The sequence below is a fragment of the Peromyscus eremicus genome, chromosome 5 (genome assembly GCF_949786415.1).
Source record: "Peromyscus eremicus chromosome 5, PerEre_H2_v1, whole genome shotgun sequence".
Classification (NCBI taxonomy): domain Eukaryota; kingdom Metazoa; phylum Chordata; class Mammalia; order Rodentia; family Cricetidae; genus Peromyscus; species Peromyscus eremicus.
The window spans coordinates 108,812,734-108,839,427 of record NC_081420.1 but is presented as its reverse complement, the minus strand read 5'-3'; the positions used below and the strand labels follow the sequence as shown (position 1 = coordinate 108,839,427).

General features: G+C 35.3%; 1 long non-coding RNA gene across 1 annotated transcript; it reads right to left on the bottom strand.

Annotated features, from left to right (window-relative positions):
- LOC131910740 (uncharacterized) lies at window positions 1-26,694 on the bottom strand. Its single transcript, XR_009379208.1, has 3 exons — window positions 26,608-26,694; window positions 10,346-10,548; window positions 1-271 (listed from the first exon to the last, which is right to left on the bottom strand). It is a non-coding gene; the product is annotated as an uncharacterized LOC131910740 (long non-coding RNA).

Genomic DNA, 26,694 nt, shown 5'->3' with positions numbered 1-26,694 from the left:
GAGATAAAATGTCTCTTTTATTTGGGAACAAAACCCATACACAAGGACTCCACTCTCATATCTCTTTGTCTACTAAAGTCTCAACTTTCAATCTTCCCACATGTTGAGTTAGATTGTCTGTATTTGCATTTTGGAAGGAAATGGACATTCAGAGCAGGGTGGCAGGAACATTCCCATTTCAATTGTTGGCTGTTATGTTTCCTCAGAGACCATGTGCATATCTCATCTTTAATGTACATCTTGCCCATCTTTACTTCCAACAAAATACCTCCTATGACAAGTAAAGCAACACAAATCTTCATTAGGTCTGAAAAAACATATTCTGAAATCACTAACATGAACAAAACTTTTTAAAAACAATTTGAAGGATAAATATATAGTCATTAAGTTGGAGCATCCTTTTTCAAGAAGGAAGAAAATAAGTTATAATGGCACACAAAATTGTGTCATGAGGGAGTTTAGAAGTAAGGAGAAATGGATACAACATAATTATTAGAACTGTAGAAATTTTAATGATTGAATAATCATGGAAACTAACATGAAACAGATACGATATCTGTCACTCTTAGTCTTTGCAATGAAAATGGGATTATTTTAAATGTTTATTGAAGGAAACTAGAATACTCATAACATTTCACGTTCATTAAGGAACAGTGAAAATTTAACACAACACTGAATGTGCCATCTCTACACATGCTAGACAAGCATTACATCAGAGTTACACTGCTGCTTTCATTATTCTAGTAATTTATAAGGGTAGTAGCTGCAAGCCTGTAAGAAATAAGGTTTTTGTTTTGCTTTGTTTTCATGTCTGATATGCACTGACATACTCTAAAGTAAATTTGGTAACTGGATGAGGTATAGATTTCAGAATGTAGTTTATGAGCACAAGAAATTAAACTGGATTATTGAAGTAATTCTGATGACTGGAAGAATGGCTCTCTTCTATCATATGATTAGTAGTTAAGAAAAAGAAAATGAAGACTGGTCCCATGGTGTCTTACAAGAATATGAGAAAACAGTCATCAAGAGCATAGGCACCCATGTATATCACTTTTTATGGCTAAGATGTTTTTGCAATGAATTAAACAGGTTAAATAACGTTAATATTTTAAAAGTGGGAGGGAAAGTGGCATGGCTTCCATTTTCTCGAGGCTGATGGATTTATTCAAATAAATGTTGTGCAGAAATATTTGATAATTATTTCAAGTTATGTGAAAGGAATAGAATATTAACATGATGAAATGCTTCGTAAAACTCAAGAAATCACTGATATTTTATTAAACATGGCACAATAAAATTCCACATAAATATACAGTAGCTATCAGGGTTGGCAATAAAATCTAATTATTTTTATAATATATGTTGATTTCTTCAATATCGATTTTGTTTTATTTATATTAGGCCTTTGAAATTACACATTAGTTATACCGGCTCCTATTTAAATTGACATATTTATACCTAGTCTTATGGATACATAATTGGTTTTATTTTTATTATACTACATTCTTGCTAAAATTTTTTCTTTACCATTGACTTGATTTTATCATGCATTACCCACCCCACAGTCTTAAATTAGTTCTTTCAATCTAAAGAAGTGGAGAAGAACACACAAGAGACAGCTAAGAATTATATTTTTTCTTTCCTATGCAGTCTTTTGTCAGTTCAGAACCAGATCCCATTAAGTATTTTAGAAAGAATTCCTGAATTTTGTCTAGTAACAAGAATCTTGAAATAAAGAGTTTTTGAAGAAACAAAGGCAAATGCTATGAACACAGACCCTATATTTCTCTTCTGCAAGAAAATCTGAGAAATACATTCAGCACAACTAAAGACTTGAAGCTAAACATGTTGTGGAGAGAACTGTTACATATACAGGATGGATTGTGTGAGTAAAATGAAATGAAATGAAATTTCAAAATGAAAGCCAGGGACCGCATCACAATAGCATCCTCAGGCACACACTAAGCATTCGCATGCTAAGAACTAACTCTGTATAAATTTTGCTACATATCCTTTGTTAGATATTGTAATGAATTTTCCCAAGTGCTGTATGTGTATGCTTGTTTGGTGTGTGTGTGTGTGTGTGTGTGTGTGTGTGTGTGTGTGTGTGTGCATACAAGGGTGCATGATTGTCAGAGGTCAATATTAAGTGTCATCCTGTTTGTGATCTACCTTATTTTGCTGAGACTGTCACACTGAATCTGGAACCCATCAGTTGCAGCTGCCCAGTAAGTCGTAGATGTATGCCACTGCCTGATTATTTCGTGGGTTCTGGGAATTTGAACTCATGTCCTCATGAACAGAAGACATTTAATCAACTGCTCCATCTACTGAGCCCCTAAACGGATTTTTGCCAGTGTAATATTAAAGATGGTGAATATAACATGTTCATTTTCCTTTGGAACCAGAAGATAGAATCTGAGTGTGATGGCCATCCATGAGGAGAAAGATTAGCATAAAAGCTAATCACCTCATCTGAGACGATGAGAGTATGCTGTAATAATTTGTAAAAATTTTCCATGTCAGAAGCAGGAAAAGAAGGAGAGGATACTAGGAAGAACACAAAAGTCAGATGTGACACTTCTTGGCAGAGTACTTAATTCCACTGCTTCTATCCCAATGTTACCTTCCTTGGCACTTTCCTGCTCTAAAGAGTGAAATAAAAAGGTGATAAAGATTGGAGATAGCTTCTTTGAATTTCTCATAAGCTTTAACCTCTTAAATAACTCTAATCTTTTCTTCTACTTTATCTCCCAAACTCCATTTTCTTCCTTGCTGTGTGTAATCCACATGGTTCTGAGCTCTACTCTTGAGTTTAATGTCATCAGCTTTTCTGAAAAACACATTAGAGCCTTACTTCCTCCATGCCTTTTATTAAGAATTCACTACATAACAACTGTGCCAAATCTCCAACACATCGTATCATATTATTTTCAGCAAAATTCTAATATGGGATTTTTTCTCTTACTTAAAACAAATAAATACAACTAAATACTAGAGAAAAGTTGAAAATAATACAGAAGTATCAATTCTGTATTCAAACTGATTTCAAGTCTTTGCTCTTCTGATTTATGCACTTTATTGTTATACTTCTCAAAATAAAATCATATTACACAGTTATCAGTTTGACTTGATTTGCCATCATCCAGGAGAAACACATCTGGGCATGTTTGTGGTGTGTTTTCAGAGAGGTTTAACTGAGACAGAAAGAACCCGCCAACTGTGCGGGTAACATTGCAATATGGGGTAATACAAGAGAAAAGGAGAACGCCAGATAAGGATCAGCATTCATTCCCCTTTTCTTCCTAACTGCAGATGCAATGAGACCATATATCTCATGCTACTGCTACATGCATTCTCCACCATGGTGGACTATATTCCTTTAGTCCATGAGCCAATCTCTTTACTCTTTGAGTTGCTCTTGTCAAACAATTTTTCCATAGGTTTAAAAAAAGTAACTAATAAGCTATAAGTAATGTGAGGTTCTTAAATCTACAGAACTATGTGCATGTCTTCATGATACTCTAAATTCCTTTTTAGTGCCACTATTAATAATTTTATTTATCTGGACAATTGTTTGTCTAACGGCCATCAATAACTAGACCTTCCATTTTATGAGGAGATGGTGTTTGACCATTTGACCAGAGCTTTGAACTTTTGCTTACGAGGGTCCTAGATAACATTTTAACATGTACAATTTAACAAAGCTAGGCAAATTTGAAGAAATATTGGAAAATAAAAGATAAACAAAAATGTTGTTTGTTTGTTTACTTGGTTGGAATTGGTTTTGGTTTATTTGTTGCATTGATCATGCTGTTTCATTATTTCCCATACTCTACTTATTGTTCTTAACCTCATATATATTTACCACACATATACACAGTTTATATACATATATAAATATATCTTTATACACATATATGCATATGTATATATGATATATACTCAATTATTCCACTATTTTGGTGATTTCTCCTAAATATGCCTTCAGTTTCCTTCCACAAATTTTACAAGGGTAAACTGAAGTTCCCATCTTCCCAGACACAGAATACTGTGTTTGAAATTTTCCTAGAGTTGGGATGTTTAAGATTTAGAGCTGTATGGGAAAAAAACACAGTTAAAAGCTAAAGAGGAAACATTGAACACATTAATACAAAAGAACAAGACTGCGGTTTTTGATTTGACCTTCAGAAGTGAAATAAAAGGACACGTTCCAGTCATCTGATAAGCTGGTGACATCATCAAAGCTCACTGTAGCAATTACTTTTTTACTCTTGTACTCAATCTGTCCTTTAGACATCAGCTGTAATAGAAACTGACAGCAGCCGGTAGAAAGGGTAAAGTCAAAATTTCAAAGCCACTTGTGAATTATAAATAAAGTATAACACCATATATTGAATTGTCACTCCAAATCCCTCACTCAGTGATGATAAGGAGGTTTGAACCAGTTTTAAAGTTTAATATGACCATCACTCAGTAAAGTGACTTGTTTCATAAAGTGATTCAAACATCTGTATTAGTACACTTTCCTTAGCCATTTTCACAGATCTTTGTCCCTTCTACCTTCACCTAACACAAATACTTGTTCACAGAGAGAAGAAATGAATTTTCAACTGTCACTTTAAGGAATGAATATCATTCATTTGAGTTCTGATGAATTTATCATGAACACTATGAATTAGTATTAAGAATATGACTGCTTTAATGCGTGTTTAAATTTATGCGTATGTGTGTTGTGTATTTGTGCAGTGAGTGTGTGTGTGTGTGTGTGTGTGTGTGTGTGTGTGTGTGTGTGTGACTTCATCTTCCATGTAGAAATCTTCTGGTCTGAGTGATAAAATTGAAGTTTGTGTGAAGGTAACATTGAGAATTTACACTATCTTTCCTTATGCATGGACCAAATTAGTTCATTTTTCCTGCTTAAGGGTCCACAATTTTTCATTTTATTTTAATGCATTTCTTAGAATAAATAATGTGAATGTATTCTGACTAAAGTAATTTCTATCAAAAATATCAGAATAACAATATTAGCAAATGAAATTGTCTGCTTATTCATAGAATTTTAAGTCTCTTCTTTGCCTCTCTTTTCATCAATCTGTACCTTTAAAAATGAATAATCTAGGACTTCCCCATCCACTTTGGTCTTTTAAATATAGTAAACTCTTGTAAAATGGTAAAATGAGAAAGCCACTGGAACTTAAAAAGGCCCATATTCTAGTCCTAATTCTGTCTTCATTAATGCTAAGTAATGAGTGAATTTCTTGCTCCAAGGATCTGCATGTGGTTTTCTAATGTATAAAACATGAATGTTCTTTAACTCACCTTTTGTTTCTTATCCATTCTTGACAATACATGTTTCCATGAGATCTAGAAGATCAAGGAAAAACCTACTGTGTCACATACTGTGGATTATTATTTGCATAATGTTAATCTTTTAGAACCTTGATAAAATGATAGGGATTTTTTCATTAGCCTTTTAAGGGACTGTAAATATGATAAAAATGTTTATTTCTGCCTAACTGAAGATTTCCACAATTTCCAAATCTATAATTAGGTTTTGTTTTTGTTTTTTTTGTTTTTTTTTTTTTTTTTTTTGGTTTTTCGAGACAGGGTTTCTCTGTGTAGCTTTGCGCCTTTCCTGGATCTCGCTCTGTAGACCAGGCTGGCCTCGAACTCACAAAGATCTGCCTGGCTCTGCCTCCCGAGTGCTGGGATTAAAGGCATGCACCACCACCGCCCGGCTCTATAATTAGTTTTAATTTATTTTAAGAAAAAGTTTGACACATATGATTTTGGAAACGTGAGAAACATTTTTTTAACCTAATTTCTAAACTTGCTTTTCATTTTTTTCTATGTAATCCCTTATAGTTTCATATGCCCAAAGCCTATTGACCCATTTGTAAAGAGCACAGCTTATCAGAAGTGAAAAATTGCTATTTCCAAGGTTACATTTTAAAGCTCTACTGTTAATATCTTGGCTCACATCCTCTGTGGGTCCTTGACACTTGCTTGCTCTGTAGAACCATATTGCCATGTTGAGAACTCATCTGTCAAGGAGCCCACTTTCTACTCTTTGGACAGCATTTTTCCAGTGTTCATCTTAACAGACTATGAAAAACTGACTCGTTCCAGAAGTCACATGACTGTCCATAATGCTGGATACTCCCCAATGTTTTGACTCTGATCCAAGCCAAGATTGTCAATAAATTTATGAGAACACGGAATAGTGAACTCAATACCTTGCACTAGATTTAATACACCACAAAATGAGCAAGATGAGGAATATTCTTTATAACTACTACACTTTGGAACTTTGTTGTGTGGTAGTGGATAATGAATATGCTTTCCCATTAACACAAAATGTGACCATGAACATAGGGCTTGGGGCAAAGAACCAACATGTTAGGGGAGCAAAAGTTTCTGAATATTTATTCTAAATAGTGATTGCAAGAGTGAAGGTGAGCTTCCTCTTCTCCATGAAAATTTGAATTTCAAGATTTTTTTAAAAAAAGAAAGAAAGCAAAAGAAAACTAAATCTGGAAAAGAAGTTGTAGCGTTATCAAAATTGAAATGAATAAATTTAGAAATGGTCCTCACCTGTATTTCAAAAGATGTTTGACAGCTCATTGTGTGCACACCTGTAATCTCAGGGTGAGCATCCCATTTAACTGTCAGTTTGACATGACCTACAATCAGCTGACAAGAGACCCAAAGAGGGACTATCTAGCTTGTCTGGATTATCTTTCTTGCTGTGGGAACACCCTGCCCGAATGTGAGTAGCACTATTCCCTGTTCTGGGGCCCTGGACTGTACATGAATAGAAAAAACTAACTAATACTAGGCATTTATGCATTTAAATTTCTGCTCTTGACTGTAGATGTGACCTTCTTCAAACTGAGACCTCTATTACTTCCCCACAATGATGGATTATAACCCAAATTTGTACATTAAATAAATTTTTTCTCTCCCAAGACAACTTTTGTCATGATATTTGATCACAACAGCAAAAATAAACTGGGACTGATATACAGAGTGAGGCAGACAAGTATAGGCAACAGTTGAACAACCTGGGACCCCCTTGGCTTGAGCTATACACACATTAATCTGTGAGAATTGCATTAGAATTCTAGCTAGCAGTCTAGGATGCCACCTGCATCAAGCTTCAAGTACACTTGCTTTAAACAATGGAAATGTGGTAGTCTTCTTTGAAACCCCTTGACAATGCCCATGTCTACGCAAGTACATCCTGAAACACCTTCCTGAACTATAAACAATAAGCTTATCCAGTTTAGACTGGCTTTTGTGTGAATATACAACAAGGCAAACTGTGCTTGAAAATGAACTTTTATGGAGAATCTCTTATTTGCCCATCTACACCTAAGCAAAATTGGACATACATATGACTAAAATAACATGCATTATGGGAAGAGATACACCGTGTAGAGAAGAGGTTATATAGTTATATAACTTGCTCTGTCAATCAAGATAAAGAACCATCTACACGTTTTTTTAAGTAATCAAACTGCTCCTTATCTTGAATCCCATAAAAAGAACTTACAAACAAAAATTTGACCCTTAAGTACTTTCAATCATGTGGTCCTCAGTCACTCTTGATAGTATATTTTTTTCTGAAACTAATCACATTTTTAAAAGCACCTAGATTTCAAAATTAATGTGGAACAAATGAGCCTACCCAGGTGCCTTCTTCGTGTCAAAGATTTATGATATTTTGAATTATGTAGAGGGAGTATGCACAGGTGAGCACAGGTGCCTGCACAGGTCAAAAGAAGAAGCCAAGTCCCCTGATGCTACAGGTACTGATAGTTGTAAGTCACCTGGCATCAATAATGGGAACTGAGCTTGGATTCACTGCAAGAGCAGGAAGTACTCTTAACCATTTAATTTAATTAAATGACCTAACCCAGCAGGCAAGCTGTAAGGCATGGCCTAAATGAAAGAAAAGCTAGGGTACAAATGAAAATCTAATTTAGGAAGGTATTAATGTTTGGATTTTAAATTACTCCTGTGCATATAAAGTTTTTCTATATGTTTACATGTTTGTGATAGCTTTCATATCATGAAAAAAAACATAAGAACATGTGTGCTGCCCCTTTTCATTTGCATAGATTTGATATATAGATCTTCTCAAGTAATCTCCTTATTTGTGTTTATATTTACCTCTACCAACAAGTCATAGCTTCTTTAAGGAAAAGGTTGTGCCCTTTATACTTTATTATTTCCAAAGAAAAAAAAATAGTGCACCTGTCTCATAAGCAGAGCACAGTAAAAGTATGGCAAACTTAACTAAATTGAATTGAAGATCTGTAGAGATCTTCTATAAGGCATACAGGTGACCTGAAGAAGAGAATCTGCTTTCAAAATATGGCTGTTGTCCTGCCTCATAGTAGAACATGAAAGAATAAAATAAAATATTTAGGTATCTAAGCATATATTTTGGATGATATTAATTTAAAATATGATTACCCTAAAAATATATTGATATTCAAAGTATCATAGTTTTCAGATAAATTTCAGAATGTAAATAATATCAAGGAAACATCAAGATGCTTTCATTTACCTATATCTTATTGCTTTAGGAGAAGAATCCAAGGCATCTAAATATATAGTTATCAGGTAGGTTAGAATTTTATTTCTATATTCTTCTCTGAAGGTCAATCTAATGTTAGGGACAGTTAAAGAAGTCCATTAGAAATGATAGAAGTCCAAAATCTCATGAATGTATTTCTTCGGGTGGTAATTGGTGATTTTTTAAAAATTCCTAATTATTTTATGAGTGGATTCTTCTTTTTGAATACTTTTCTTCTGGGTCTAAATAATCCATCTAAATTGCCTGTACTATGAGACACTAGACAAAAATGTAGGGAGAGGATAGTACCCTTAGCCATCGACACAGTGGCAGTTACAAGCATGGAGGCATTTCTGAGAGAGCTACCCAGTGCTGCAGAACTCCTGCAAGCTTGAACCAGTCACTATTAGAAACATGGTCAATGCTATCTTAAAACTTAAAATTGAAGAATTAGCCTGATGGAGTTGAAGTCTCCGACGAGGTGACTGGGTAGCAAGGGTACACACATACACACACACACACTCACACACACACACACACACACACACACACACAAGTCCCTCTCCCTGTCACCTGTATTAGGACACAGAGAAAAGAAAATTTTATGGGCTAGAAATTTTATGTCTTTGGCAGACCCTGAATCTACTGGCTCCCAAATCTTAAACTTCCAGCTTCAGGAACTGTGAGAGTTAAATTTCTGGTGTTTATAAGACATTGGGTCCTGTTACAGTAGCTTGAATAGGTAAAACCAGAAAAATGAGAAGAATTAAATATACAAAATGTGGGTCTAGAGGATTCCAGTTAAAATGCAAAGAGAGAGAAAACTGTCAAGTATTTAACCCACTTCCTTCAAGCAAAAGTTTCAAAACGGAATAAGGAGAATGAACATTTAGAGAAAGTAAAGGCTGTCATCATGAGAAATGATCACTTATTCTTTGCCAGGCATGGGGATGATAATCTGAAATGAATTATTTAATTAATTTCACTATTCAATGAAAAAGTCTTATATTATTCTTTTCTGTTGCCCCCCCCCACACACACGGGAGAAGAATAATGATTTGAGCAACAAACTTGACCAAATGACAAAATTTTAAAAATTTGCATTTATGTATCCAATTCAAAGCACTGCTTTCAATAAATCACTATGTTAGGGAATGATACTTACTAAAATGGGTGACATGTTTTAAGGCCTTGCTTGGTTCTAGCACTGAAATTTAAAATTTGCATCCATTACAGCAAGTAGATTCAAACACAGTGATTCTTTCAAAGGCTTAATGGAGAAAATTAACTTGCTCACTTTAAAACGGAGGTGACTGTTAAATTGTGTTCCTTAAGTTGAGTGTTAATGTCACTGGGGAGTTTTATAAAAACATTGAGATGACAACAAACCTGCAGAAAAATAAGAGCATTGGCCTTGATTGCCCATGAGCCTCAGAGACCACCTAAGCAACTGTATGTGTTTGCTTTCAGTACTCTTTGTAATAGGGCAGTTCCTTCTCAGTCTTCTTCAAAGGACCATTGTTAAGATCAACTGTTCTTAAAGCAACAGCTTTATGGAGACAAGAGTCAGAGTTGAGCCAAGCGTTTTACATATAAGGATACAATATTTCTATCACAGCATATTTGAATTTATGTGGGAGAGAATACTTGAAATCTAATGTGCTATGTAAATGTAACATGACTTATTCATTATTTTAGACAGAATAGATGTTATTAGGAAACTAAGGGATAGTGTAAAAGAGAAGAGATACTCACTTGTCCATTCTGAGAATTACAGAATATGTTGTAATTGTGGCATGAATGGAGAGTCCCATTAGTCTGCGGTTATTTTGTGTTAATCTATCCACAGCTAGAGTCTTGTACGCCTATTCATTAATAGCTGATTCACCAATCTGAACCCTGTCCAACTTATCCCATCTGCAGCTCCATGGGAGAATCTCGAACAATGACAACAGAGCCTGAAACATGAGAAGTGTTCATTAAGACTGATGGACTTCCACGTTACTTTCTTGTTTTGAGAGATGGCACTGATGCAGACAGGTTCATCAAGCTAGACAGATTTAAGTTTTACGTTTTGCATGTGCTAAAAGATTCAAGTGTTGTGATGGTTTGCGATTAAATGAGTATTTATACTATGTCTATTTTTATAACTTCTCTATACCCTTGGTCTTGTTTGTTCAAAATAGAAACTCTTGAAGTACTGGTTGCTTTCAAATAATATTTCTACTGAAGATAGTATATGGTCTTACACTGAAAAAAATATACATGTTTTATTTCATATAAGTTTAAACCTCAATATGGTCCACAGAACTATTTCCAATATTACTTCAATTTATCTTTTGAGAATTGCCACCCACTGTTTGCAGAAAAGAAGACTTAGGTCAAGCTTCCAAATCATACTCTTTGCCTTGCCTTAGGACTCCATTATGTTGCATAAATTACCAACTGAACCAGAATTTCAAATCAGCCTTTTAACATCATACCTTGCTACTTTGCAGATGATTTGATTGGCATCGAATTTTAATGCAAAACAAAGGTATTTTTGTATTAATAAATGCCAATTTTGTGCCAAGTTCATTTATGAACTCACATATATCTCTGCTCATTACATTTGTATAAAATCACCAAAAATACTATTTTCCCCATTATATATATGTTTACATAGGTAAGATATTTTTCCATAGTCGAATGATTAGTGAGACTAGAGTAAGGAATTGAATCCAGGTTAATTAGATTTCAAAGTCCATTTCATTCTATTAAGCCAGATTGCCTTAGTTATTTTTATAGCAAAACAAATATTCAAAGTAGTTTTAAATTAGTTTGGGACTTATCTTAAAGCTTGTATATACTCACTGTTGCCAAAGTCTTTCCATCTTTATGTAAAAAGGATGCAATAATGCATATAAATTATCCTGCACTCAATAAGAACTGCTTCCTCCCCCACTCTTCCTCTAGCATCTGTGATATAGTTGGAGATGGATGTTTGGAAGGTCGCATGACAGATGGGGGCCAACATGTCTAGATGTAGATTAAGAATTTAAAATTGGAGATTAAAATCAAGTATCCTAACAGGAAGGACTAGAAATCTTAGAGTCTTGGTGATGCCCTGATTCTCATGAAGATTCCATCTGAAAAAAGAAATAACGGTCTTTAAATTTTAATTAGCACCTTTTGGGGCTAGAAATACCACTGTCCCATTCATCTAGATGATGAGTGGAAGTTGCTTTTCATGATAATAATGAGATGATTTCTTGGCCATCAACATGGCCTCCAAAAGCCATCTGTTCACTGAGTCGGTGAGCAATAAGGATTTATGAACGACTCCCAAATAACTCTGTGTGCGACAGGGAAGGGCGAATACAGCTGCTGCTTATTTTCATCAAACATCTTGATCTGTTCTTCAAACATTGCAAATTTGATGAAACCCAAACAGTTTGTCAAACACTTTCTTCTCTAATTGGGAAAATGATCTGAATGTTAAAAGCAATTGCAAAAGATGGTTTTGAATCACTCCTATTTACATAAAGTCACCCATGTTGTAGATCTTATCAATGCCCAGATTCCCAGTATCTACCACAACAAACAAACAAGCAAGAACATGTACAAATTCTCACACACTAAGGCAAGTGTATTATTCCTTCTAATATGTCTCAAACTTTAGGGAAGCATAGGATTTCTCTCTTTAATAAACACATTCGTTGAGAATGCCACTGAAAAATACCAACATGATCGAAAATAATTATCTTTAAATTTTTACTCAGCATTTTAAAAATTCTTTAAGTACTTTCTCAAATTTATCTCTGTTTAAAAGTGCCAAAAGGATGAAGTTGAAAGCTATTACTTCAATATAGAAAGACCACAAGCCCAACCCTATAATTAAAAAGGGAAAGGTCAACTCCATTGCAGTATAAGTCATATACATTAAAGTGTATCCTTTTCGAAAGTGGTAAGAGTTCTGTGAATTTTGACAAGCATTATGCTGTAAATATTGCAAAATTCTATATTTCTATTATTATGGAAGTCATTGCTATATCTTTTCCCAATTTGTCCTACACATCTCTGGCCATGGTAATCTTTGGCATTCTATACATTAGATTAATTTAGTCTTAGTTGGGTGTGGTGCCACATATCTGTAATTCCAGGTGAGAAGCAGGAGAATCAACATTCAAAGTCACCCTCATCTAAAAAGAGAAGTTAAGGCCACCTCTGCAGTATTGCAGTTTCTGTCAGAAACAAACAGAACAGCAACTATTATGATTTGAATATGAATGTTTACCTGTAGGCTCATGTGTTTGAACACTTCCTTCCCAACTGATGACACGGTTATAGTAACAATTGGTAATAAATTATAACATCATTTCATAATTAAAAAAAAAGTAAATAATTTTTTGGCTAAATTGTTAACATTTGACTTCCTCACACTTTTCTATTTATTTTAACTTTTAGCTTGTATTGCATAAGAAATTGAATTATTTGTATTTATTGCTTTTGACATTGCAGTAAGGATTAGAGAATTCCCTTTATTATAGTAAAATTTGTTTGTAAAACTATTTTATGCATTAAGAAAATTAAAACAAGGTTCTAGTTCATATCACCTACCCTTTATGCTCTCATACATATTCTCCTTACTTTTGCGTTACACACTTTATAACATAGTGAATTTTACAAATTGTTATCTGTTTGAAACAAACAACAAACAAGAACAAAATAAAGTGGTTAGAGAGGTGGCTCTGTGGTTAAGAGCACTAGCTGCTCTTCTAGAGGACCCGGCATGATTCCCAGCATCCACAATGAGACTCACAACATTGACTGCAATTCCAGGGTTCTGTATGTTATCCTTTGGTCCCTGTAGGCCCTGTCCACATGTGATTCACAGACATAATTGCAAGCAAAACATTCACATGTAAAATGAAACTAAATAAATCTTTTAAAAAAATTAAAGTGAACTTTCATCTGGTGTAATTTTCTGGTGTAAAAGACTTACTTTAAACATCCTGAAGATCTACGGACATCCTGATTTTATTTTCTTTGGAAGACTATCAAAGTACCTTCTTGGAAAGTTTCAAACAAATTCATTGTTTTTATGTTCGCTCTTTCCCATTGGTGATAGCAATGAAGCAATGGGCTTTTGTGACTAATCACAGGGGAGCTAACTCTCTCTCGCATGCTAGGATCTTTAATTCTTATATGAACTTGAATTATAGAGACTACATAGTTTTGAATGCAGTAGAGTGTAAGAAAAAGGTTGACATAAACACTTGTGAAGTAGATTCCAAATTTTTGTGAATGCAGTGTAGTAAAAAGTTTGAATTAAGGAGAAATAAGATAGTAAACCTGATAGGTGCCAGGAGACATGTGATGGGAAGTCAAACTTTGTTTGTTGCCCCTACATGCTATTTTATGATGTGAGTTAAGTATTACTTGGCCTTCAATATTTGAACACCAGGATTCTACTTATGAAGCTCAGTTAAACTATTTAACTAACACAAAAGTTACAGGCACTTAAAATATTAGATAGGTAAATATAAAAGCCTTGGTATGAGGGTTTGTGCCTAATCTTATTGTAACTTGTCATGTTGTGTTCAGTTGATATTCCTGAGAGGCCTGCTCTTTTCTGAAGGGAAACAGAGAAAGAGTGGCACTTTGGAAGATGAAAGGACTGGAAAGAAGAGGGAACTGATAATGGTCTGTAATGTATGAGAGAAGACTAAGTTATATATATATATATATATATATATATATACATATACATATATGTATATATATGGTAATAAACCAAATATATCTTGAATTAATATACATATATATTGTTTATTAATTAAATTTAATTCTCATAATTATATTCTGTTTATATTCTCAAGTGGGGTGGGATTTTGATGGTAGTTACACAAACATTCTGGTGAAAGGAATAGGTTTGACTAAAGAAACAAGCCAATTTAGTTTTAAACTAAACATAAGGAGTTGTAGCCAGGGATGGCAACACACACCTTTATTGCCAGCATTCGGGAGGCAGAGGCAAGGGGATCTCTGAGTTTGAGGCTGTCCTGGTCTACAGATCAGGTTCCAGGAGAGCCAAGCTATGCAGAAAAATGATCAAATAAAATAGAGCTGTGGCAAATAAAACATAGTAGCTAAAATGCATTTGAGTTATAGTAAGTTCTCTGAAGATTAATATATTTCTACCATTTTTGCCCTATACATGTATATGAATGCAATTACATATGCACACACATGCATGCACACACACATACACATACACACATACACACACACACACACACACACACACACACACACACACAATCACATCCTATATCTGTAATTATGGGAAGTCCTAATATCCAAGGGATATCAGGATTATTTCACTTTTTTTGCATTTATGAAACTCAGATTATTTCTACCCCAATACTATCTTTGGTGGAGAGGCTTCCTAAGCACCCCATCACATCTCCAATAAGCTAATTTCCAGTTATCCTAACACAATTTTATACATATGACTTACAGGAGGTCTAAATTTTTTTTTCTGTATCATAGGCTTGATATAGGCAATGGAAATGGCTGTCCCCAGTTTGTTCCTGTACTTGCATCATGATAATCAGGGTTAAGAAATTATTCTATGGCTTGAAAAGAACCTGGTTCCTGACACTTGAAGAAAAATACCAAAGTAAGTAATAAAAATAAACAAAGAAGTAAATAAATCCAATAGTTTAAAAAATGTGACATCAATGGCTGAGGGGTCCCCAACTGGATCAGGTCCTCTGAATGGGTGAGACAGTTGATTGGCTTGATCTGTTTGGGAGGCACCCAAGCAGTGGGACTGGGTCCTGTGCTCATTGCATGAGTTGGCTGTTTGAAACTTGGGGCCTATGCAGGGTCGCTTGGCTCAGTCTGGGAGGAGGGGACTCAACCTGCCTGGACTTAGTCTACCAGGTTGATCTCAGTCCCTGGGGGAGGCTTTGCCCTGGAGGAGGTGGGAATGGGGGGTGGGCTGGGGGAAAAATGAGGGGGGCCGGAGGGGGGAGAACAAAGGAATCTGTGGCTGATATGTAGAACTGAATTGTACTGCAAAATAAAAATTAAAAAAAAATGTGACATCACTGAATGGAGGAAATTCCTGCTGACATTGTTGACAACTACACATACAGTTTTGACAGGAAGTAGACTCCATCCATTTCTCAGGGATGTAGCACAATAAATATCCTTTTACTAAAACATATGCAAGTTGAATTTTTGTGTTCATGACCAAAGATTCCTTCCTCAACTTATTTTCCTTTATCCTAAGAGTGTGCCTAAGTGAGTCAGTAACTGTTGTCAATGAAAGCACAATTCAAACCTCAAAGGGAATAGAATATGATAGATTATAAAGTCCAATATGAGTAAAAATATTTTTATCCCAAATTTCATGTCCCAACACAGAAGCATTTTCATGAACTTTATGTAGTAACAGTACAGAAACAGTTAAAAGTCTAGATACATGTGTGGAAACATCAGAGAAGCATTGGCTAAGCAGAGAAACCTTAGCTATAGACATCAAATGTCATCAGAAAGCATTTTCAGCGCTTTGGTTGGTCAAAAACAGAATTTTATCTAATTAATGCGTTTCAAACGGATTTTGCCTGTTAATCCAGGACTTTAGGGCAGACATAGTCATGGGCAAGGGACAGCTACTTAAGGGAATAAAGCTAGCCCAAGATAAATTACCATCAGGCCATGGACCAGAAGTATTCCACTCTACATACAACTGTCACTGAAGTTTTAGTCAATCAGCCTTTCCAAACTCCACTTCCTTCCAGGAATTCCTCTGTACATTGTCCTGGCAGGAGGGAAGATATTTCTACACCCCTGGATTTGGCAATCAGACTATTGTGACAGTGGGTCCTAACACTAGAATTTCCTCAGGATTATCATCCTGAAAAAGGCCAAACATGGTGCTATTGGTGAAATTATTAAGGCCACTCCACGTAGTTAAAAGGAGATTTATTTAATGGCGTAACTTACAAATTAAGGGATATGTAGGTCGCGGGGTCTGGGGAAGGTGTATCACAGTCCAGCGGTGTTCTCTGGAGCTCTGCTTTGTCCACCTCCACCATCCCGGGTCCTGGAACCAAGAGAGTGTTCGCCGATCCAGATCTCGGGTCCCCAGGCGCCTCCCTTGGCCCCGCCTTGTAGGCGTGACAGTTGCCGAAGTCTCAATGGGGGTTGGAACTTCCAGAACAAAGCTGGAATGGCTACCCACTACATGGTGCCAACAAGAGAAAGAACTTCTCTCCCAGAAAAAGATATCATCCAATTCTGACAATTATCAGGACACTTTGTGGTAGAGACTGGAGCCAAGACAATTATGCCTGAGTGACAGGTCTTTGACAGGGACTGCTTAATTAGTACATACTTCTTGCCAGTATTTAAACCAAAACTTCATGTTAAGACTACAAAGTTGGACTTTGAATTGAGAAGACCTAGACTTTTTTTATTTGTAACTTTTACGATTGTGGCCACATCAAATACATCTCCACTCTCTGATTTTCACTACAATTTGTCTCTTTAATTGGTCTGTGGAAGACAACTAGCCATTCCTAGCTTGTTATGGATGCCAAAGCAGAGGATCTAAACCTAACAGTTCTGGTAACAAAGTTGGTCATTTTTATTATGGCTATGCTTCAATTTATGAGCTTAGCAGCCTCTGAAGAAAGTAACTGCAGGATGCATTTTTTTCAATCCCAAAGCAAGCACTAAAGGGAAGATTGTGGATGACGTAGACAGTTTAGTCCAACAGTCTAAAGACTCCTATGCCAAGGTGGAGAAGTATACAGGCTTCACCCAAAGACCACTTGCAGTTTTGTTTTATCTTTTTCACTTAATGTGTGAAAGCAAGGGATGAGGTTTTTGTTTTGTTTTGGTTTGGTTTTTGGTTTTTTGAGACCGGATTTCCTGGAACTCACTTGGTAGTCCAGGCTGGCCTCCAGAGTGCTGGGATTAAAGGCGTGCACCACCACCACCCAGCATGTTTTTTTTTTTTTTTTTTTTTGTTCCTGCAATCAAATTCCATCCTCTAGAATTGTTTCAATTAAAGGAGTCCAGAGATGTTTTGTGAGTGTTGAAAGTGTTCTAAAATTGTTTTGCTGCTACAGTTGCAAAACTTTGTAAATGTATTTAAAATATGTATGTGTGAATCATTCCTTAATTATGTTTTGTTTTTTACAAAAATAAAATAAAAGAAGGCAACATAAAGAGTTTTCAAAGAGGATGGAATAAGAGGGAGTTGTGAGAAAAGCAGCAGCCAAATAAGGAATTCAGTGCAAATTAGACTAAAATCATGTTGCTTTTAGAAGAATTCTGTCTGGATATTCTATCAACAAGGAATAAAGCAACTGAACAATAGACATTTGTTGTATGTGATGTGGCCTGCTCATAGAAAGATCACAGAGGAACAGGCATTATACTCCCAGATGTCAGGACTCAGACTCATTCTGGCTATGGATATTTAGAGATTGGTTTTGTCTGGTAGAAGAGTGCATCCTCATATGAGATATGGCCTTCTTAAGAACCAGCAATTTTAGGAAAACATATGGCTTGGTATGTTGGTCATAGTTGCCCTTTGCTGAACCTCGGGTTCTGAGCCACTTTCTCTATAAGAACCTGGTAAGTTCTAGAGCAGTCAGAGAATATAAACAAATTTGATGTTTAGAAAATTAAAATATTTCAGTACTTAGTGAGATCCTAAACATATTTGTCCATTCCTGGGCTTCTCAACCTGAACCATAGGCACTCTGACCTGAAGAATTCATTATTGCAGACATGTGGATGGGTGGACAGTTCTAAACACACCACAGGATGTTAGAAGACTGCTGGACTTGATTTATGAGATAACACTCAAGTAGTTTTGACAATAAAAACTGTCTCCTCCAAGAATTGCCACATGGCATTTCTTCAACTGAGGACTACTCTTCTAAATAAAGGAATTTGATTAGCTTACTTACTGAAATATTTCATTAGTAAACATACCATGAAACAAATAATTAAGGATCTAATTACATCAATAAAACGAAATTAGAGTTCTAGGTAATATTTCAAGTGTGCTCAACTGTGCTACAAATATATGTAATGATGGTTGATGCTGATTGTCCAACTGACAAGACCTAGAACCACCTGGTATACCAGAGAAGGAATATTTAATTAGGTTAATTGAGATGGAAGGCAGGCCCAAAAGTTGGACAGCATCATTTCCTGGGCTTGGGTCCTGGGCTATACAATATAAGAAGAAAGTGTCATGGATACCCATTGCTCCTTTTTCCTGACTGTATATGCAATGTGACCAGCAATTCCAACCTCCTGAGCATTGACTGCGTAGTCTAACTTGAACTGTGAGCTTACCTTAAGCTGCTTTTTCAGAGCATTTTATCACAGCAAGAAAACAGCTAAGACTTATTTGTTTATATACATATCGAAGTAATTTTTGTATAAATATATTTATACACAAAAGGCATCCACTTTAACAACACAAAATAAAATAACAGACAAACTTATTTTCTAATTCATAAAAGTATACACAATGATTTGTGTTGTTAATATACATAATAACATTTTAAAAATGTGAATATAATAAAATATAAAGAAAAATACACTTATTCTCGTTAACCATTTCTTGAATCACTGACTTACTTTAAAACTCTGTTTTTTTAGAAATAATATTGAATTCTTTGAATTTCTTATTTATCTTCTAAATCACAAAACAATGTGAAAGTATCACAGATGGAACCCTTATATCTCCCAAATAAAAATAAAAATGAAAACTTTTAAAAGTAATAGTAGTTCTGCTAACACATCAGAGTAAAATATAATGCCACTCTGATCCATTATACAAGTAACCTGGGTGGGTGGCTAAGATTTCTTTTATGAATAGAAGATAATGAGATGTGCTTTCACCTAAAAGGGAAGGATCACATGAGATTCATTCGATGTAATGAACACTAACCTTACATAATATAAGTGGAGAACAAGAGAAACATTTGGATTTCCATCAAACCTGGCAGCTTCTGGGTACTCCACTCCTGTCTACTGGAGTAGAGTTACAAGAAGCTTTTAAACATTGACCAGAGTCAGTGAGATCACCCCTCACCCCTCTGCTGTCTGGAGAACAACTACGTCAGTAATGAGGAAATCCTAGCAAAGGAGCCATGGGCAAATGCATAGTGACTTATAATGCAGTACACCTCTGTGATCATACTGAGCACCCCTGGATGTCTGTCCTTAGCACATGCTTTGTGAGGATGTGTCAATGAGTAATTAAAAATTCATCTGCGAAAATGAAAGACTCAGGATACAGTTCAGAGGTAGAATATTTGTATTGATGAACAAGGTTCAAGGTTCAGACCACAGCAAATCAATGAATAAATGAATAAATATGTCTCTTCAGAGAAGTGAAAAATTCATCAAAAGTAAACAGGAAAAGATAGAAATTAAATGAAAATTCTAAAAGTAGAAAACAACAAATGAAATTAAAAAATAGCACATGAGATAAATAGAACAGTAAATAGGACAGTAAAGAAGTAATATATTTGTCTATAGAATAAATGGATAATTGCAACAGAAATTATAAATAAGAACAAAATTATAAATAATAGATGGTGAGATGTTTCATCCATTAAAGGCACTTGCTAGACAAGCCTGTCTAACTCCTGTGACACACACACAATAAAATGAATAGTAGAATATAATTTTTAAAAATGAAACTAAAAACAGTTATAAATTTTAAAAAAACAAATAATACAAGCTTAGGGAGAAAAAGACACAAGTCTCCTGAAGAATGAAATGTTAATAGCAGTTCTGCTGTCAAGATGTATGGGAGGCAAAATGATGAGCACACAACACAGGAAATAAGAGAAGAGCAAGTAATAGAAAATCCTAAATGCAACAAAATTTTCCTCCACTTAAGTTCCTCAGATCGTATTTGATGTGTGAGACAACAGTTATAAAAGGGTTTAAAGTGGTCCTTAGTATATGTACAAGAAAAATACAGTGCAATGGAAAGTGAAGAAAATAAACATAGCTGTTTAATTGTGACACTAAAAGAGGCAAATGGTTACCTGACATGGGCGTGAAAAGATGATGTTTATATATATATGCCTTCTGGGTTCACTGAACATTGTCTACCAACAAATAACCTCATACATTAGAGAAACAAAAACATACTTTTAAAGTTATTGGAATAGTCTATAGAAAGTCAGAGAAATGAAAAAGCAGATGCATAAAAGAAAGCTGAAAGGACAAACAAAAGCAAAACAGGCAGAATTAAGTCATAAAATACCAATATTAAAATCAATCAATTAATCAATTAATTGCTATAGTGATCTATGATCTAGTCAGCTGTGGGGTTTTGGCCTAGTTAATGGTAACATGCAAGGGTTCTGTCTTGTGAAGCAGACTTTAAATCTCATCATAAAGTTGTTGTTTACTCATATGATATCTGTGCCAGTATTGCATCAGTGGGGATATCTTATCACACTAAAAGTCTCTGTTTTAGATTTTAAGGTTCCCAGCTGAATAGTACCATTGATGAATTCTCTCCTCAGTAGTTCGTAAAAAGGAACACTCAAGTACTACTCAAGTACTACGGAAGCTATTCAAAAAAGAAGAAGCTGCTTGGCTGCCACCAGCCTAATTTATCCATTGACTATGAGTGAAGTATCAGTGTCCTTCAGCAATAGGGCTTTACCATCAAGTCCTGGAAGGTAACCAAAAGCAATGAGAATATCCTGTAATGTTTGGGAGCAGTGTCCTTGATATCTCACTGAGCAGTGGCTTGAAAGTAAGCAACCTATACTAGAACCAGCTTTTCTATTTGATAACCTATGGTGTATGTGGAAGGGATGGTCTCTCATAGGGAAACTACATTAAGCAATGCACACACACACACACACACACACACACACACACACACACACACGTGAAAGCTCTCACAGTAGTAGCTTTCCATGTAGCATGTGGCATTTTCAGTGGTATTCAGTGATCATCACCCTTCCCCAAATTTCTTCAACATAGGTCTTTCATCCTCTCTCCATTGCCTGAAGCTCTTTATCTAGAGGTAAGTCATTGTTCAATTTCCCCCTTTCATATTGGCGTATCAACTGGTGTTATGCATTATTTTTAAGTTGATTACATTTTTGAGATTTCATAGGTACAGCCGATTATATATAGAACACACTATCTTAGACAACATGTCTTGGTCCTGAGGTTCTTACCATTTTTCCACCTCTTTTTCTTAAATCTTCCCTAAGGCTTAGGCATAAGGTGTCATATAATAAACAAATGTATTAACTTGTAGCTGAGCACCTCATGGTAAATGGTTCTCTCTGCGTGTATTTTGGTCTGTTGTGGGTTTCTGTAATGATTTCTGTCTGGTGCAAAAAAAAAAAAAAATAGATGAGGAATGATAGCTTCCAAATCAGTGGATATAAAGGTAAGTATTTAAAACAGTTAGACATTACACTGGGTTAGCTAAGTGGCAATAGTGAGTTCTCCTTTAGGGTCCATGACTTCTCAAGCCATAGTTAGTCAGCTAGGTTTATGTTACCAGGCATGCTATTCTCCTCTCTCAGATTCAGAGGATCTTTGCTTATGTTGCACTCTGGAGTTGAGTTTTGTGCAGTGTGAGATAAGGATCTAATTTCATCTGATAGCAATGAGGAGTACAGGGGAGGAATGCACACAAAGTCCCAGAGAAGTTTTCTTTTTTTATTATTATTAAATTTTCTGTTCATTTTACATACCATCAATAGATGCTCCCCTCCTCCTGCCTCCCACCCTCCCAGCCTTCCTCTCTATCCCATCCCCCATTCCCATCTCTTCCAAGGCAAGGACTCCCATAGGGAGTCAGCAGAACCTTGTTGAGGGGGGTCTAAGCTCCTCCTCCTGAACCAAGGCTGTGTAAGATGTCCCACCATAGGCACTGGGCTCCAAAAAGTCCACTCATGCATCAGGAATGGATCCTGATCCCACTGCCAGGTTCCCCTTAAGCAGTTCAACCAAATTAAACTAATGGGAACTCATCCACTGTGGACCAGTAGCGGTGGAGCCTCCATGGGCATAGGCGTGACAATGGTTTAGCTTGACCTGCTTAAGGGGCCCAGAGAATGTACTCAGAAACAGAAATCAACAGCAACAGTACCTTAAATAATTTAATATTTCAAGAACACTGGTTGTGTACCAATATGTAAGGAGGTGATTTTACTTTTTATTTTGAAGAGAAAAACTCCTAGTGGTATTAAATACTAACATAAGTTAAAAAAATAAAGCTACCTTAAAATTTCCTATCAATCAATAAATTTATGTCTTCATTTTGGTCCACAGAGGTAACTTTATTTGAAGCTGGTGGTTTTACATACATATTTTTGTGTAATTTGGTTTCTATTTTGGTCTGTGATTTGATTCATTTTATGATTATGTATAATGAGGACATAGTCTTTCTATCCCTTGCCAGCCAATGTGTGATTTATGGATCAATATCATCATGTCTCACCTAGGTACTGACTACAAGTCCATAATCATGAGATGTTTTCTAGGCCTAACAAGTCAGGCTCTGTTTTCACAATACTTCTACATAATCCTAAGCATGTTAAATTTGGAATGCACTTTTCTAGCTGATTAAAATAATAATAGAAGATGTGTCTCACTAATTTTTTATACTTTATCCATGATGGAATTCATCTATATCTTTCTTCAGAAGAATGATCATTCAGAATGGATGCCTAAATATTTGTAGGTTAATAGAAATTTATTCTCAGTACTCACATAAATTAGCAATAAATATAATTTTTATTTATTACCTGGTATCTAAATTTAGGTTTTCAGGTTAAATATTATGGATGTCTAACTCCCATTGTTGCCTCACTACTGGTAATGAATATTAATTATATGTTTTCTTAAACAATTGATATGCCGTTTCCAACATTTTGGTCTTATATGTCTAAGCTTAATTCTTATGTTTTGCTCCACAATGAGTGTAATTTTATTTTATCTCAAAACCACATATAAGTGTGCATCTGTTTAGCATTGTATCACAATGGATGAATCCAAAGAATTTTTCTATATCAGTGTACAAAGTTATGAAAAATGATAATTCTCCCTGGTCACAAAGCACATGCCAGCAGACAGTTGTTTCTTTGGGCTCCTTCTATAGTTCACCTGTGATTGAGCTGAACCTTAATGCTTCTTGCCCTTCGTGACTTCCAGGGTTCCTGCCCCTGTTTCCATGATTTCAGCAAAATGCAAAGTGCATTTGCTGGTCCAGTGGGGCATATTCCTTTTGGCTTTGCTTTTTCAGAAAGACTTTATTCTTTCTAAGAAGACCCAGATTTATGCCTGATTGAAGCATTCATTTTACAGTTGGGGCAAGCTTTCTCGCAGCTGCAACTGGGACAGACATTTCAAAAGCCTACATTTTTATACACATGCTTCTGTTTTCCATGCTGGAGGCTGAGACACACAGCAGAGGCTATAGGAACACAAGACAAACACATTTCCCAAGAGTATCATTTATTTAATTATTTTCTTTCTTTCTTTCTTTCTTTCTTTCTTTCTTTCTTTCTTTCTTTCTTTCTTTCTTCCTTCCTTCCTTCCTTCCTTCCTTGATGCAATTTTTTTCATTTGAAAAAATTAAGTCAGAACAAACTTATAGAAAAAGTTACTTACTAGATATTTTAGCTAACTTGTCTACTTAAAATGATTATTCTTATTTCCCTGACTCATACTATTAATATACTGAAAGATACCCAAGGTAATGCAAAGGAACAAGACAGAAAGTCAACGGTTGTATTGCCCCCATAAAGCAAAAACCACCTTAAAGAATGGAAACTTAGAGTTGTCATAATTTGTTCTCTTTAAACATTTAAATCATATAGCTGCCTTTCATACGTAATTGTAGTGTTCACCTAGCAATTTTGATTGTTATTCCTACCCACATATTATTTCCCTATGGGAAAAACTCAAATGACTGACAAATATAATACATAACAAAAGAGCACCATGTTCTATTACAAGGGACTCTAGGTTCTCAATAAATACTACTTAGACAAATATGGGATGGCAGTACTTACAATTGGGTTATACAAGCAAGCATGGAGTCTCATATTACTTATGGCTTAACAGTGCCCCTGGATATAGCTAACTCTTTTTAAAGGACTGAGGACCAGTCCTTGCTCCTCCAAAATAAGCTTTTCTACATAGATTCTTGGCAGTTTTTGTACCCTTGGAATAGAGTGACCTTCATCCTAATCTTTTATCTTTTGAAATTAGACTCAGTAGATAGAAAAAGTAACGTAAGACCTTATTAAAATATTACAAAATAATCTACAATAGTCTGATTCACACTAAGCCTAGTATTTTCTAAGTTGTATCTTCCTTATCCAATAGGATTTAGATAAATTGAGCACATGTTTAACTATTAGAGTGACAAAATCATTTTCAATTATTATCCTCGATGCCAGTGACCAATATTTTTGTTACTTGCATATGCAAGAAGCATCCTGTCTTATCTGCTATAATTTAAGTCATGTTAGAAGACTTTCTGCTTTATCTCCCTAATCAGCATGGCATTCAGAAGATTATTTCTTCTCTAATCACAGATTTAAACTTATGGTAACATTTTATTTTGCCTAGTGATTGTTCCCATAGTGATTTTTTTATGAATAAAAGAATAATGCCCTTCATCAGACGACCATGGTTTGCATTTTAGGAGACTCCCCTAATGGTGTTGTGCATTACATTTGAAGCCATTTCATATTAGAGGCTCAGCTTGATGTTCAGGCACAAAACCTGACAATGAAAAGACTTTTGGGTGTGGACTTCTGAGTGTGGTTGTTCATGGTTATATTTGATCGTTTAATTTGAATAATTGACCTGTTTCCTTCCTATTTGAAGACCCTGATGTCCTGTTTTTTAACTTTTTTCTGCCATTGTCTAATGTGCTTTAGAAAAGGATTCCCTTAAAGCCAAAGACATCTTTTTTTAGTTGACCAAATCACCCAAGAGAACATTGAGCTAGAGAAGAAATAATGCTGGGTGAAGGTGTGAAAAATCTCAGGATCAGGAGGAAAATTGATGTCATCACCAGTAGTCCATTATGTATACCATGAACTTCAGCATTCATCTCAACTATAGAACTGTCAGAAATGTGTTATACAATTACTCAGAAATATGTATAAATCAAAGCATAGTTGGAGGGGAAGGAGAAAAAAAGAGTGAAGAAATGAAGGAAAGAAGGGCTAAAACCAATGTTAGATTTACCTTTACTCATAGGGAAATCACAGGCTGTAAGGGAGAATTTACTAATATTTTCTAAACTGTAGTTCTCACCCTTTCTAATGCTTCCACACTTTAATACAGTTTCTCATTTTGTGGTGACCCTAACCATAAAATTATTTTCATTGCTACTTCATAACTTTTATTTTGCTACTGTTATGAATGTATCATAATGTAAGTATCATATATGCAGATGGTGACCTCTATAAAAAGGTCATTTGAACCCCAAGCTTCTCTAAAAAGCTTGAGAATTGCTTTTCTAAAGAATAATATTGTTCAAAAACTGCTTTTGTAAGTATCTGTGTTTATAGTTATAGAAGTGTACTGCTACAAACTTTGACCAGCAGTACCTCAGTTGATGAACATTAACTGTTTCTTCTTCTCAGCTATTGTGAATATGGAAGCAATGAGCATATTGCAAATGTCCCTGTAGTAATATATAAAGCCCTTCAGGTGTATGATAAAGAGGTATAGTTGGTTTACATGGTTTTGAGAAAATGCCAGACTAATTTTAGAGCGGTTATTCAAGCTTACACTGTCATCAGCCTTGTATGACTGTTTCCCTTACCTTACATCAATGTTAGTAGTTGTCATTTGTATTCCTTATGTTGGCCAAAATTACTAGAGTGGTATGAACTCTTAATGTAATTAATCTGCAAGGAAGTTCAGTTCCTAAATGACTGTTCTATATTTCAGCTCTAGTTATGGTTTATTGGGCTTACCTTTACTATTCTGTAGCTTTCTATAGCACACATCACATCTGATGACTTCTTTTTGAGTGCCTTTCACCTCCCAAGGGTATGGAGATG